The sequence below is a fragment of the Phocoena phocoena genome, chromosome 1 (assembly GCF_963924675.1).
Source record: "Phocoena phocoena chromosome 1, mPhoPho1.1, whole genome shotgun sequence".
In the NCBI taxonomy this organism is placed as follows: domain Eukaryota; kingdom Metazoa; phylum Chordata; class Mammalia; order Artiodactyla; family Phocoenidae; genus Phocoena; species Phocoena phocoena.
This window is the reverse complement of record NC_089219.1, coordinates 164,786,832-164,802,537: the sequence shown is the minus strand read 5'-3', so window position 1 is coordinate 164,802,537 and position 15,706 is coordinate 164,786,832. Positions and strand designations below refer to the sequence as shown.

The 15,706-nt window shown below is 41.9% G+C and overlaps 1 pseudogene; it reads right to left on the bottom strand.

The window, feature by feature from the left end:
• Nucleotides 1-14,942: 14,942 nt before the first annotated feature.
• On the bottom strand, nt 14,943-15,256 carry LOC136138103 (enhancer of rudimentary homolog pseudogene; annotated as a pseudogene).
• Between the last annotated feature and the right edge of the window lie 450 nt (nt 15,257-15,706).

Genomic DNA, 15,706 nt, shown 5'->3' with positions numbered 1-15,706 from the left:
GACTGAATTATGTCCCCCCAGATTCATATGCTCAAGCTCTAACCCACAATGTGATGGTATTAGGACTTGGGGCCTTTGACAGATAAATGGGTTTCAATGAGGTCTTGAGGAATTAGTGTTCCTTATAAGAAGAGACCAGATAGCTTCCTCCTCTCTCTGCCACTGAGCACACAGCGAGAAGGCAGCAGCTGACAAGCAAGGAAGAGCGCTCTCGACCAGAAATCAACCTTGCAGTCCCTTGATTTGGGACTTCCTGACCTCTAAACTGGGATGAAGAAATGTCTGTTGTTGGGCTTCCCTGGTGGCGCAGTGGTTGAGAGTCCGCCTGCCGATGCAGGGGACATGGGTTCGTGCCCCGGTCCGGGAAGATCCCACATGCCGCGGAGCGACTGGGCCCATCAGCCATGGCCGCTGAGCCTGTGCGTCCGGAGCCTGTGCTCCGCAACGGAGAGACCACAACAGTGACAGGCTCGCGTACCGCAAAAAAAAAAAAAAAAAAAAGAAAGAAATGTTTGTTGTTAAGCCACCAACCTATGGTATATTATCGTAGCGGCCTGAACTGTCTTAACGTGTGTCAGGAGAATTAGAGCCAATTCCATTTTCATTCTGCCCTGTCAGAGGGTGCGTGTAGGGGACTCCTGGCAGGGGAAAGGACCAGTGCAGTGTTTCCCAGCCACTCCAGAGTCCTAGAAAGTGACTCCAGGCCTTCTCTTCAATTAACTCCCTCAGTCTAACCAGGGAGAACAGGCCACCTGTGAAACGGGTCAGCTAACTGGTTAACAAGTGCGGGGCGTTTGGACACCGAGCCAGCTTAAAACTCTGGCAGTGTGAGGACCTCAGGATTTAGATTCTAAGATAGGGCTGGGCATGGGTTAGAAAGGAGCACCGTAATCAAAGTTTTTCTGTTCTGTTTGGGTTAGAATAAGTGGATAAACAGAATGGGAAGGAGAAAGGCAATAAACTACATGTATTTTTGAAAAGCTTGCTCTATGAGACTTTGTCACCTTACTGCTTAATGTTTGTTATACTTAATCATTTTAGGCTCCATTAAATTAAAAAAATTAAAAGGCATGGAATATTTTCAAATTTTTAAGGAAGCTTTTAATTAAAATACGATTTCTGTGCTATTTCAGTTTCTCCGAGCTACAGAAGATGCATAGCCCTCCGTCTATTCTACAAAGCAAAACCAAAGCAAGAGAACACAGAAAGCGAAAGACCAACCTGAACACAGGCAAAGACATTCTAAATGAAACATGAGCACACAGAATGCGATCCTACTCTCCACAATGCAGTAGGGTCGATGCCAGAAATGATAGGAACATTCAATATTAGCAAATATATTAATAGAGCTGATAAGAACCTTGGTGGTGTTGAGGGGTGTTGGGATTATGAAGTGGGAGCAGAGCAAAGTGATGTGAGAAATAGCTTAATGGGATCACTCTGGCTGCTGTGTGGAGAACAGATTGAAGTGAGACAAAAGTGGAAGCTGTGAGATGAGTTAGAGATGTGGTAAGCAGAATAAGATCCTCCCAAATATGTCCACATTCTAATTCTGGAAGCTGTGGATATCTTATTTTACATGGCAAGGAGAATTAGGTTGCAGATAGAATTACGATTGCTAATCAGTGGATCTTGAGATGGGGAGATCATCCTGGATTATCCAGGTTGAGCCACTGTTATCACAAGCGTCCTTATAAGTGAAAAAGGGAGGCAGGAGAGTGAAAGAATGATGCAGTGTGAGAAAGACTTGACCATGAGGCAAACAACGCAGGTGGCCTGTAGGAGCTAGAAAAGGCAAGGATGCGGATTCTCCCCTAGAGCCTCCAGAGGGTAAGCAGCCTTACTGACATCTTGATTTTAGACCACTGAGATCCATTTTGGACTTCTGACCTCCAGAACTGTAAGATAATAAATTTGTGTCGTTTTCAGTCACTAAGTTTGTGGTAATCTTTTACAGTGGCAATGGGAAATGAATACAGGTTTGCTCCTGCAATAATCAAGTGGGAGTTGGTCCTGGCTTAGACTAGAGTGGTGGCAGCAAAGGTGTTAAGAAAGTGGTTAGATTCTGGACTTTTTCTGAAGTCAAGTCGACAAGATTTACTGATGAACTGAATGCAGGAGAAGTCAAGGTGATTCTTAGCTGAAAGGGCTCAGAATTTCCATGGAGATGTGTAATTTGAAAAAGTCCCCCTGGAAACTGACAGCTTTCCTCTCCCCTCTCCCAGCACCTTCACCCATCACACCCAAGGGTCCCAGGTCTGGACTAAAAGCATGACAATTGGGTTCTGTGGGCCATTTTTTCTAGACCTACACCCTTTCTTGACCTACACCCTGAAGATACTACTACATTGGAGATGAGTCACAAAGAAAAAAACTAAATTGTGGGATTTACAGTATATTTCCCATCCCCCTGACTGTGAAAGAAAGAGAATCATTGAATCTTCCCCCCTTTCTCCCTCTAAGGGGAAGTTTGAAGTTGTCAGCTCAGTGCCTGGGCTGGAGCATCTACTGGGAGAGGCCAGAGCTTTTCCATCAGAGAGGAAGCAAATATCTAGTGAGAGAGAGAAAAAATAGATCCAGGAGCTGGGGGGAGGAGGGAAACCAAATGACTCAAGAGTCACTTGGATGGGTTATCGGGGAGGGTTGGCAGCGAGCGGGAAATGAAATGGAGAGAGAGGCTTTAATCAACAAGGTGTAGAAGCAAGATTGAGAGGGAAGAAAAAGAAAGAGGATTTTAAGACACGTTGCTATGGTTTAGAACTATATCCTCTGGGATATTCTTTAAGAACATCAGTAAAAATTGGAATTGCTTTTAAGTGCATAGCTTCTCATGCCCTGTAATATATTTGTTAATATTCCTAGGCTACCCTCTCCTTTCCATACTGTAAGTACTCAGATTCTCAATCTATTATTTTTTCCTATGTGCTAAAAAGTGGAATTATGTTGCTTAGTCTTGGAACTGTGCCCCTTTTCAACTGCTGATGAAAACAATCTCACAAGATAAAAAGTTCTCTGTTTTATTAATACTATTCTGCATCATAAAACAATTCTTGCAAATGGCAAAGAAGACTTGTAAGGAAAAAAACCTGCAATTTTTTTTAGGTTAATCATTTATTTAACCAATAAATGATTAACCATTATTTATTTAACCAATTCCCCATTCTGTTTTTTTGTGTTTTTTTTGCGGTACGCGGGCCTCTCACTGTTGTGGCCTCTCCAGTTGAGGAGCACAGGCTCCGGGCGCACAGGCTCAGAGACCATGGCTCACGGGCCGAGCCGCTCCACGGCATGTGGGATCTTCCCGGACCGGGGCACGAACCCGTGTCCCCTGCATCGGCAGGCGGACTCTCAACCACTGTGCCACCAGGGAAGCCCCCCCATTCTGTTTTTAAATTTTATTTTTTATTGAATTATAGTTGGTTTAACCATGTTGGGTTAGTTTCCGTTGTACAGCAAAGTGATTCAGTTATACATGTATATTTATATATATGTACATACATATATATACATTCTTTTTCATGTTCTTTTCCATTGTGGTGTATTACAGGATATTGAATATAGTTCCCTGTGCTATGCAGTAGGACCTTGTTGTTTATCTCTTTTATATATAGTGGTGTGTATCTGTTAATCCCAAACTCCTAATTTATCCCTCCCCCCACCCCTCGTGGCAACCACAAGTCTGTTCTCCATGTCCATGAGTCTGTTTCGTGAGAAGTTCAGTTGTGTCATATTTTAGATTCCACATATAAGTGATATCATCATATGATATTTGTCTTTCTCTGTCTGACTTACTTCACTTAGTATGATAATTTTTAGGTCCATCTATGTTGTTACAAATGGCATAATTTCATTCTTTTTTATGGCTGAGTAATATTCCATTGTGTGTATATATAGATATAGATATAGATATTCCATTATATATATATACACACACACACACACATACATGCCACATCTTCTTTATCCACTCATCTGTCAATGGACATTTAGGTTGCTTCCATGTCTTGGCTATAGTAAATAGTGCTGTTATGAGCATTGGGGTGCATGTATCTTCAAATCATACTTTTGTCCAGATATATGCCCAGGAGTGGGATTGCTGGATCATATGGCAACTCTATTTTTACTTTTTTGAGGAAACTTCATACTGTTTTCCATAGTGGCTGCACCAATTTACATTCTCACCAACAGTATAGGAGAGTTCCCTTTTCTCCACACCCTCCCCAGCATTTGTTATTTGCAGATTTTTTACTGATGGCCATTCTGACCAGTGCGAGGTGGTACCTCATTGTAGTTTTGATTTGTGTTTCTCTAATAATTAGTGATGTTGATCATCTTTTCATGTGCCTGCTGGCCATCTGTATGTCTTCTTTGGAGAAATGTCTATTTAGGTCTTCTGCCCATATTTCGATTGGCGCTTTTTTTGTTGTTGTTTTTGTTGTTATTGAGTTGTATGAGCTGTTTGTATATCCCATGCTCTTGGATTGGAAGAATTAATATTGGTAAAATGGTCATACTACCCAAAGCAATCTACAGATTTAATGCAATCCCTATAAAAGTACCCATGACATTTTTGCACAGAACTAGAATGAATAATCCTAAAAGTTATATGGAACCATAAAAGACCCAGAATTGTCAAAGCAATCCTGAGGAAAAAGAACAAAGTAGGAGGCATAACCCTCCCAACTTCAGACAATACTACAAAGCTATAGTAATCAAAACAGCATGGTATTGGCACAAAAACAGATATATGGATCAATGGAACAAAATAGAGAGCCCAGAAATAAACCCACATACCTATGGTCAATTAATCTTTGACAAAGTAGGCAAGAATATACAATGGAGAAAAAAACAGTCTCTTCAGCAAGTGGTGTTGAGAAAGCTGGACAGCTGAATGTAAATTGATGAAGTTAGAACACACTCCCACACCATACACAAAAATAAACTCAAAATGGCTTCAAGACTTAAATATAAGACATAACATCATAAAACTCCTAGAAGAGAACATAGGCAAACCATTCTCTGACATGAATCATACCAGTGTTTCTTAGGTCAGTCTCCCAAGGCAGTAGAAATAAAAGCAAACATAAACAAATAGGACCTAATCAAACTTACAGGCCTTTGCACAGCAAAGGAAACCATAAACAAAACGAAAAGACAATCTATGGACTAGGAGAAAATATTTGAAAACAACACAACCGACAAGGGCTTAATTTCCAAAATATACAAACAACCCTGCAATCCTTAATGGTTGTTACTGAATAATTAGTTACCCTGGTAATGGGAGAATGTTTACTTTGATATTTCTGTTTTCTGAAAGGTGTAAATGCTTGTGAATTTTCTTTGATTAACCAAAAGATCACTGACACTCTCTTCTTCCACATGAATGGATGTAAAAATGAATAAGACTTGGTTAGATTTCTTATTTTAAACCCCAAAATTGGGCATCTGGGCCCCATTTTTCACTAACAAACACTTTAGTTTACTGAACTGTGTTTCTGGAATTTTGTGCTGAACTCTCCTGGTCTATGCGATCAAATGATATAGCAAGAACAATTTTCTGTCAGCCCTAAAAGAGAATGGACCTAAACTGACTTCTTCAGACTCCAGAAATCATCCTGAGTAGTAGATTCACACCCCATCACCCACCCCACCCTGAGTCGCAAAGGAGACAACAGATGGAGGGTCCCCAAAACCATCTGAAGAAGGGCCAGTCGTTAGAAGAGTGCCTGTCCCATCCAGGCCTGTAGACGTGTCTCAACAGGAGTTCCTCCTCCAGCATGTGACAGAATGGGACTGTGAAGACATTGCTGCATTGATGAGAAGAGTCATAAAGAAAAAATTAAACTATGAGATTTACAGCATCTTTCTCATTCCCCTGTCTGTGAAAGAAGTTTCCAGCTCAATCCCTGGATCCCTCTTTACTTTTGGCCCATTTCAGGGAAGAGTAAAATCAGAGGACTGAAAGATTTTCACCCCCCCCAGAGGTTAGACTGTGTATCTACTGTTAGCCATATGATGTTTTTTCTGTTAACTCAAGGACTCAACAGCCTTGCCTGTTGCTGTCCCTACTAAGAGATATTAATGAAATATCAGGAAGGGTTTCCTATGAAATTCTTTCTCTGACCCTTCTCATGGCTTACCATATCTCTCTTTCTCATTGTAATTTCTGTGCATTAATCATGTCTTTTTATTTTCTGTATTTTCTTGTGTTTTTCTATTTTGGGAACTTGCTGATCCTGGAGAGACTGCCTCTCCCTGGGCTAACTAATTCCTAGAGATAGTAAAAGATTCACCTGCATGTTTCTAATGCCAACCAACCAATCTAAGCTCATATACCACAACCATTTGGGCTCTTACTGATTAAACCTTGGATCATACCCCTCTGCCCTAATCACCCAGGGCCAGGTACCAGACAACTAGAGATAGGCCCTACACCCCAGAGCCCACTGAAATGATTCAAATTAGCCAACCCTAAGCCTACTTACCATGCCTTACCTGTTCCTTCCCAGAAGAACCACAATAAAGCCTCTCGCCCATGTTTTCTTCCCTCTCCCTCTGCCTGCTAAATGACCTTGGTGCTTCCTCTGTGGCCCTTTGTGGCATGGCTGGTTCCCTCCTCTTGGGAACTGTGAAGTAACAGACTATCTTTTCAATGGCAGTCATCTCCTGATCTGTTGACCTCACCATACCTGAGTAATAATAAAACCTATATTTTAAGACACTCTAGCTCAGTGCAGGACACATAAGGGTACTCAATAAATACTCATGAATGAGTGGCCAATGAAATGGGCAACTCAGCAAGTCAAGGCTTTTGCAGGTAACTGCTAGACCCCAAGGTTATGGCCAAGAGTAATTTCACTTTTCAAATTATATTTGGCTCTATCCTTCAATCAAACTTATCAGACCAAACTATACAAAAGTCCAGGAACGGGACTTCCCTCGTGGGTAAGACTCCACACTCCCAATGCAGGGGACCCGGGTTTGATCCCTGGTTGGGGAACTAGATCCCGCATGCATGCCACAACTAAGAAGTCCTCATGCTGCAACTAAAGATCCCGCATGCCACAACTAAGACCTGGCGTTTAGTGAATCTGCTATCTTCTACGACTGTATCCCCAAGACCTAGTACAGTGTCTGGCACACAGCAAAATGAAAGGAGAAAGCAAAGAAACACAGTCTTTCTTTTTTTGCTGCCTTGGGTCTTCGTTGCTGCGCGCGGGCTTTTCTCTAGTTGTGACGAGTGGAGGCTACACTTCGTTGCAGTGAGTGGGCTTCTCATTATGGTGGCTTCTCTTGTTGCAGAGCACAGGCTCTAGGCACACGGGCTTCAGTAGTTGCAGTAGGTGGGCTCAGTAGTTGTGGCATGTGGGCCCTAGAGTATGCAGGCTTCAGTAGTTGTGGTGTGCAGGCTCAGTAGCTGTGGCTTGCGAGCTCTAGAGCGCAGGCTCAGTAGTTGTGGCGCATGGGCTTAGTTGCTCCACGGTATGTGGGATCTTCCTGGACCAGAGATTGAACCCTTGTTCCCTGCACTGGCAGGCAGATTCTTAACCACTGTGTCACCAGGGAAGTTCCAAGAAACACATTCTATTACATACAAGAATCTAATCTCTTTTAACAGGAAAGAGAATATTTGCAATAAATGGAATTAGTTTAAGTGGTTAGGAATTTGAGAGAAAATTCTTCTCATACCACATCCTAAACTGAACTTTTGATGGAATAAGGCATTAAATATAAGAAATTTAAACTATAGAAAAAATAGAAAAGATACTTACCAACTTGCCAAGCTTAGAATAGAGGGAAAGACTAACACAGTATAAACTTCTAAAACCATTCTAGGTCCAACAATCATGCAAACAAACATAAACAGATCCATGAAAATTAAAAATTTCCATGTTGGAGAAAAGATGGCAGAAGTAGTAGGACATGGTGTGTGTCAAGATCCTTAAAAATATTTACACTCTTTGCTATAATAAAGTACCAGTATGTTTGGATGGAAGGAAAGGGGTTTTGAAACAAAAGGATCTAGGTTTAGGTTTATATCTTAGAATAAATTAATGTCTGAGATGGGGATATTATTATTTACCTGAAAAAGCCATTGAGAATAGGAGTAATGCAAGTAAAATTTCTGGAGATAGTTAGTGCTCAATAAGTAATCATTTTTATTAGCCATTATTACTATTTTGTATCTAAAATATCTCAGAGCAAAGTTAACTATGAAATTAGCTTTATACACAAAAGTGTCTACATGGATTATTTATAGTCAGAAATATCCTAAATGTCTTCCCACAGGAAATGGCTACATAAATTATGGTTCATGTTCTCACTGGAATATCTTGCATCCATTAAAATGAATGTTTATGTCGGTTATGTAATATGGCAAAATGCTCATGGCAGGCTTCCCTGGTGGTGCAGTGGTTGAGAATCTGCCTGCTAATGCAGGGGACACGGGTTCGAGCCCTGGTCTGGGAGGATCCCACATGCCGCAGAGCAACTGGGCCCGTGAGCCACAACTACTGAGCCTGCGCGTCTGGAGCCTGTGCTCTGCAACAAGAGAGGCCGCGATAGTGAGAGGCCCGCACACCACGATGAAGAGTGGCCCCCGCTTGCCACAACTAGAGAAAGCCCTCGCACAGAAACAAAGACCCAACACAGCAAAAATAAATAAACGAATAAACTCCTACCCCCAACATCTTCTTTAAAAAAAAAAAAAAGCTCATGGCAATGTTTAGTGGAGAAAAGCTGAGTAAGATTACAATTTTATAAAAGGAAAAAATATGAATAACAGCCTGGCAGAAAAAAATACTGAAATGTTAACAATGACTGTGCTTATGAAGACTATGGATTATCTATTTTCTAGTATTATTTTCTTCATTTTCCAATTTTTTTAAAGTGAGTACGGAATATTTTTGAAATTAAAATCTACACATTTAGGGAAGGAAAAACAAAGACGCTCTGAAAACTTAATTTTGTGATCTGAATACTATTTAAAGAGTTAGTCTTGGGCAACATGACGGAGGCTCTGACACTTCTCTGCCCATGAAAATTTCTGAAAAGGGAGAGGAACCCTCTGAAGTTCTAAGACTGAAGACTTGTCAATGACCTTATCTATTGTGAGAATCCTTGAGGACTCTGATGGGGACCACAGGGCAAGAATCCAGAAGCGCTGGTCAACCAGAGTCTATTCTTGGAACCATATTTGGGGAAATGGATCAGCGCCTTCACCTAGTGCACTTGGGGAGGGACAAGCTTCCAGATTTACAAACATCTGACTGCTGTCTGCTTCAGAATCTGTCTTTTCCTGCGTCCTTTTCCCTTTCCTCCTCCTCACACTTCTATCATCCGCCTCCCCTCAAAAGCTGAGAGTTTGACAAAACAATCCGGTGTGGAATGTATAATAGCACGGTGTTTCCGGAGGGCAGTTCAGCAATAATGGGCGCACCCTTTAATTTAATCATCTTACTATTGGCAATCAATCCCAATGAAATAAACAGAGAGATGTGGGGAAAATGTATTTAAAAAGCTGCTGATCAGGACTTCCCTGGTGGTCCAGCGGTTAAGAATCCGCCTGCTAATGCAGGTGACGCAGCTTCGATCCCGGGCTGGGGAACTAAGATCCCACATGCCGCAGGGCAATTAAGCCCGGGTGCCACAACTACTGAGCCCATGCACCTCAACTAGAGAGCCCATGTGCTGCAACTACTGAGCCCGGGTGCTCCGGAGCCTGGGCACCACAACTAGAGAGAAGGCCGCGCACCGCAATGACAGATCCCACGTGCCGCAACTCAGACCCAACACAGCCAAATTAAAAAGAAAAAAAAAAAAAAAGCTGCTGATCATCAAGCTACAAAGTAAGGTACAACAGTGGGGGCGCTGGTTGAATAAATTAATGCTTATCTATATGATGAACTAATGTGAAGCTATTCAAATTGTTTTGGAAGAATATTATTGTAAGTGTTAAGTTTAAAAAAGGAGTAAACTAAACTCTAGGACTCCAATTCAGGAAAAGAAAGACAAACAAAATCCTCGCAGATGTGTGGGTATGTGAATTTGAGTCGACCAGAAAAATACTACTCCAGTAAGTTGAAATAGTTTTATTTAGGTTGCATGATTACTCATTCCTTTACACTTTTTGCATGTTTTTAGTGCTTTTTTTTAACAATAAGCACACATTAATTTCAATACAACAAAAAATGGAATATTATCTAACAAACAAACGAACTAGTAATTATTATGGAAATTGAAGAATTTTTAGGTCTAAGATTATATTTCAGGGAGAAAATGATTGCTCATCTTGTCTTTTCAGTCCTTTGTACCTGGATCTCCTCACCATCAACAATGACACCATCTACTCACTCATAAAACTTAGTGAATGTGTGTTAGAACTTCAGTATGCCCTGACATTCAGTTCCTTGCCTTGGTGATGAGTCTATATGTAGGTTCATTTAGCAGTTATGAAAGGATTTTGTGAATTGTTGGACAGCCCATGCCTACTTTCAGAGACAACTGGATTTTCTGGGTCAGCCCATGTAGGCATCAGCTGACAAAGATTGCTGTGGAAACAGATCTAGGGCCAAAATCAAAATGTTGGCCCCAAGAAGGTAAGGACGGTATTTGTCTTACTTTTGGTTTTATGCTCAGCAACAAGCATGCCTACCTGTACATATAGGAATCACTTAGCAATATGTGAATCAATTTTGAATGAGTGAATCAATGAGTTGATATTTGTTTCATAAATGAAGGAAAAAATCAAACAAAAAACAGTGGTGTGTTGACATCCCATTACTTTTTTGGGGGGATGGGAGACAATTCTTTACAAATCTCTCACAGTCTTCACATCTAGGCATTAACAGCCAATTTACTCAGATTTATTTACATTCCAGGATAGTAAAGAGAGAGAGAATGTTTCCCTCCATGGAGAGGGTCCAAGACAGTAAAGATAAAGACCTGTCTCTCCCCTTCTCAGGGAAGATTTGTTTACATTGCAGGGTAACAAAGATCCTGTCTTGAGTGGGTGGGGGGGATGAGGCAGCTCAGGGATCCTCAGCGTCAGACGCCCTCTCTGTGCATGGTATTCACGCGTGCCCACCTCTGCATCGTCCCCGTGGGACTTGGGGAGTAAGGAACCCATGCAAATAGGAAACTTACACTGCTGTGCTGTGAGTAATAAAGCATCTGAGTTTATCTGGGCTCATTGTCTCCTTGTTGGCTAAATCTGTGGGGCTGTGAGAAGACAACCTATCAGTTGTCACTGAGCTCTTAGTGAATGCTTGGCCATTGGACACACCTATTACTGTTTTTGCTTGGTGTCGATGGTCTAAGTGAGCAAAAGTGGGTTGGTGGAAGTACCCTGAGTATGTGTGATAGTACTTTGTCAAATTAGCATTTGGTAAGTGGGGTGTGTGGTGCTGGAGAGTGAGCTGAGTTCAGTTGAAAACAGACCACAGGAGAAATTGAGATAGAGGTTTAGTCCTCACGGGTTGAAGGAGGTACCAGCCACATTTCAAGGGACTACATGGGGGGGTCAAGGCAGAGGTAGAGAGAAAGCCAGGACCTGGAGCACCTGCCTCTATTAGGATCTGTGTGTACAGGGCTTTGGAGTTGCTGGGCTAGGGCCAGATTGGTCAATTCGGACCAAAAGAGCGGGGTTTTGGTAAGCTCCACTGGGGTGAGGGTGGAGTTATCTAAGGGGCACATAAAGGGGCAGGAGCTGGGAGGCAGGGGAGATAGTTGGTCACAAGGGCTGTTGGGAAGTCACATCAAGAACTTACATTTGCTTGGCACCCTGCGGGCTGCGCTCTAGGGCACAGGCCTGCATGAGTGGCCTAGTGTTCCCTTAAGGCCCTGCTGAAGAAAATGGAGGCAGAGGCAGCAACACCATGGAGTAACTCAGCTAAACTCTTGACGATGCGCGTCATATTCAGACGAACTTCTCTTTTGTGACTTTGGCTAAATTACTTAATGCCTCAGATTCCTACATCTATGAGACGACTTTCTTATAGGGTTGTTATAAAGCTTAAATACAAAGCATCCAGCAGAGTGGCGGGCACACAACAGTGCTCTGCTTGCAACAGTTAATCTACCCTCTTCCCTATAAGCCCAGAAATCATATTACAATGTACTAAATTAGCAACTATTGACTACTCTTTTTATAACTTTTAATCTACAATTTCCACTTAGAAGAATAGCTCTTTTTTAAATAAATAATTTCATTTAAAATTCTTATTAAAAGTAATTATACACTCCCTAACACCAAACACAAAAATAAGCTCAAAATGGATTAAAGACCTAAATGTAAGGCCAGAAACTATCAAACTCTTAGAGGAAAACATAGGCAGAACACTCTATGACATAAATCACAGCAAGATCCTTTTTGACCCACCTCTTAGAGAAATGGAAATAAAAATAAACAAATGGGACCTAATGAAACTTCAAAGCTTTTGCACAGCAAAGGAAAACATAAACAAGACAAAAAGACAACCCTCAGAATAGGAGAAAATATTTGCAAATGAAGCAACTGACAAAGGATTAATCTCCAAGATTTACAAGCAGCTCATGCAGCTCAATAACAAAAAAACAAACAACCCAATCCAAAACTGGGCAGAAGACCTAAATAGACATTTCTCCAAAGAAGATATACAGATTGCCAACAAACACATGAAAGAATGCTCAACATCATTAATCATTAGAGAAATGCAAATCAAAACTACAATGAGATATCATCTCACACCAGTCAGAATGGCCGTCGTTAAAAAATCTAGAAACAATAAATGCTGGAGAGGAGGTGGAGAAAAGGGAACACTCTTGCACTGCTGGTGGGAATGTGAATTGGTTCAGCCACTATGGAGAACAGTATGGAGGTTCCTTAAAAAACTACAAATTGAACTACCATATGACCCAGCAATCCCAGTACTGGGCATATACCCTGAGAAAACCATAATTCAAAAATAGTCATGTACCAAAATGTTCATTGCAGCTCTATTTACAATAGCCAGGAGATGGAAACAACCTAAGTGTCCATCATTGGATGAATGGATAAAGAAGATGTGGCACATATATACAATGGAATATTACTCAGCCATAAAAAGAAACGAAATTGAGCCATTTGTAATGAGGTGGACAGACCTAGAGTCTGTCATACAGAGTGAAGTAAGTCAGAAAGAGAAAGACAAATACCGTATGCTAACACATGTATATGGAATCTAAGGGGGAAAAAAATGTCATGAAGAACCTAGGGGTAAGACAGGAATAAAGACACAGACCTACTAGAGAATGGACTTGAGGATATGGGGAGGGAGAAGGGTAAGCTGTGACAAAGTGAGAGAGTGGCATGGACATATATACACTACCAAACGTAAAATAGATAGCTAGTGGGAAGCAGCCGCATAGCACAGGGAGATCAGCTGGGTGCTTTGTGACCACCTAGAGGGGTGGGATAGGGAGGGTGGGAGGGAGGGAGACGCAAGAGGGAAGAGATATGGGAACATATGTATATGTATAACTGATTCACTTTGTTATAAAGCAGAAACTAACACACCATTGTAAAGCAATTATACTCCAATAAAGAGGTTAAAAAAAAAAAGTAATTATAGATGTTTTTCACAGCAATATTTAAAAGCTACTTTAATAAGCCAGTTGTAAATATGTAAAGACACACAAGAAATATACAAACTAGCTTACTGCACAAATGGAAATCTTACTTATCTCAATTCCCCAGAGGGAAGAGGGAAGGGGAATATTTATTAAGCGTCGCTCTCCAAGACACTTTACAGGCGTTATCTTATTTAAAGTGTTCAGCAATTTTCTGTCTCATTATTTTGCAAATGAAGAAACTTAGGCTCAGAGAGATTGTAACTTGTACATGTTCAGAGTGTGGTGGAACCAGAATTTGAAACTTGATTCTGTTTGACTTCAGAGCATGAAGTCTTTCCTTTACAAGTTTGAGGAACTGATCTGTAGAGAGTGTCTACTCTAAGCCTCAAGGCCTCGGCCCCTCATTCTCTGCGCCTTCCTTGTCTTTCCTTGGGCTTCCATCCCTGTCCTTCTCGATGAATTATGACCTCCTCGATGATTACGTCCATTATCCTCAGAATGGCGGGATTTTCTGGCATAACTAAAGCTGGAACTTCGAGTCCTCTGGTGTGTGGGATTCTACCTCCTCCCAAATATTGAACTGCATCACTTAATATGCAAAGAGGGTTTTAAAATTTTTTTTTGTTTGCTTGCTTGTTTTTTCCAAAGGAGTAAAGAGGATCTGGTGAGAGAGCTGGGGGTGGGAGTGATAGTGTAGGGGCTACGTGGCATCCCAGTGGACGTTTGCCATTTTAATTTTTTGGACCTTCTAACTTTTTTTTTTTTTTTAACTAAAGGACATTTATTTGTTTCTCAGTAAGACTCCGTCTTGAGGACATAACTAAACCGCGTCACCACCCCACCCTGATTTGACAACATTAACTGACAAAAACCAACCTCCACCTAAATCATCATAAAAATGTTTAAGTAAAAAAAAAAAAAAAAAAAAAAAAAAAAAAAAAGGGGGCTTCCCTGGTGGCGCAGTGGTTGAGGGTCCGCCTGCCGACGCAGGGGACACAGGTTCGTGCCCCGGTCCGGGAAGATCCCACATGCTGCGGAGCGGCTGGGCCCGTGAGCCATGGCCGCTGAGTCTGGCGTCCAGGGCCTGTTCTCCGCAACGGGAGAGGCCACAACAGTGAGAGGCCCGCGTACCGCAAAAAAAAAAAAAAAAAAAAAAAAAAAAAGGAGTGGAGAGAAGGGGGCCAAGGGGGCTTCAGATTGAACAAGATCCTATTTCATCTAATACATTCAATCCTGGCTAGAGTGTACCAAAATGGAAACAGGATTACTATAATACAAAACTTCTACCACAGCACACTGTACACACCTGTGTTCCAAGCCCACCCCCATCCCCCTAACGCTTCCAAACTCAACTATTTCCCGGCCTGTTGGGCCTGTCGACGAAGGAGCACGTAGATCTTCTCTTTACTCCAGTCTTTGTTATAAGGCTGGTATGTCTGGGTATCAGCTCGGTAAACAAGGCAGCTGAGGTCGGCCAGGTCATCAATGACATCAAATAACTGACTGATATCCTATGTGATAGAGGGGCTGCTGGGATTCACTGTCTTCAGGTGTTCTTCATACATTTTACAAACACCTTCCATGCATTCATTCACAGACTCATAGTCAGCATAAGTTCTGCTTCTGGCCTCTTGGTAGGCTGTACCAGCAAAATGGTGTGAGACATCGCGCCAAACTCTCGCTGCCGCCGCCGCCGACTCCACCGCCGACTCCGCTCTGGACCTTCTAACTTCTGAATCCTCTCTGTATATTTAAGACTTTCACAGTGTGAGGGGAGAGGTCCAGACAATTGTCCTGGCCTCTTTGTAGCCTGAATGCGGCACATGACTGAGGTCTAGGCAATGAGACAAACCTTGCAAGGGCTCTGAATTGGGAGCTAGTGAGTGGGCTTGAAGCAGTAAAGATCGATTTCACATCCCACCTCTGACACAAATAAGGTGTGTCAGTGACATGTCACAGAAATGGAGTCACAATGTTCACATCTGTGAAATGGCATAATAATGTACCTTTATCTACAATTTGTAGGGCAATCCTGAATAAATGAGAGTCTGTTAGTTAAAGAGCAAGACGCTTTTGGGGGGAGCCAGGGCTTAGGTACCGGCCACACCTATGCCTT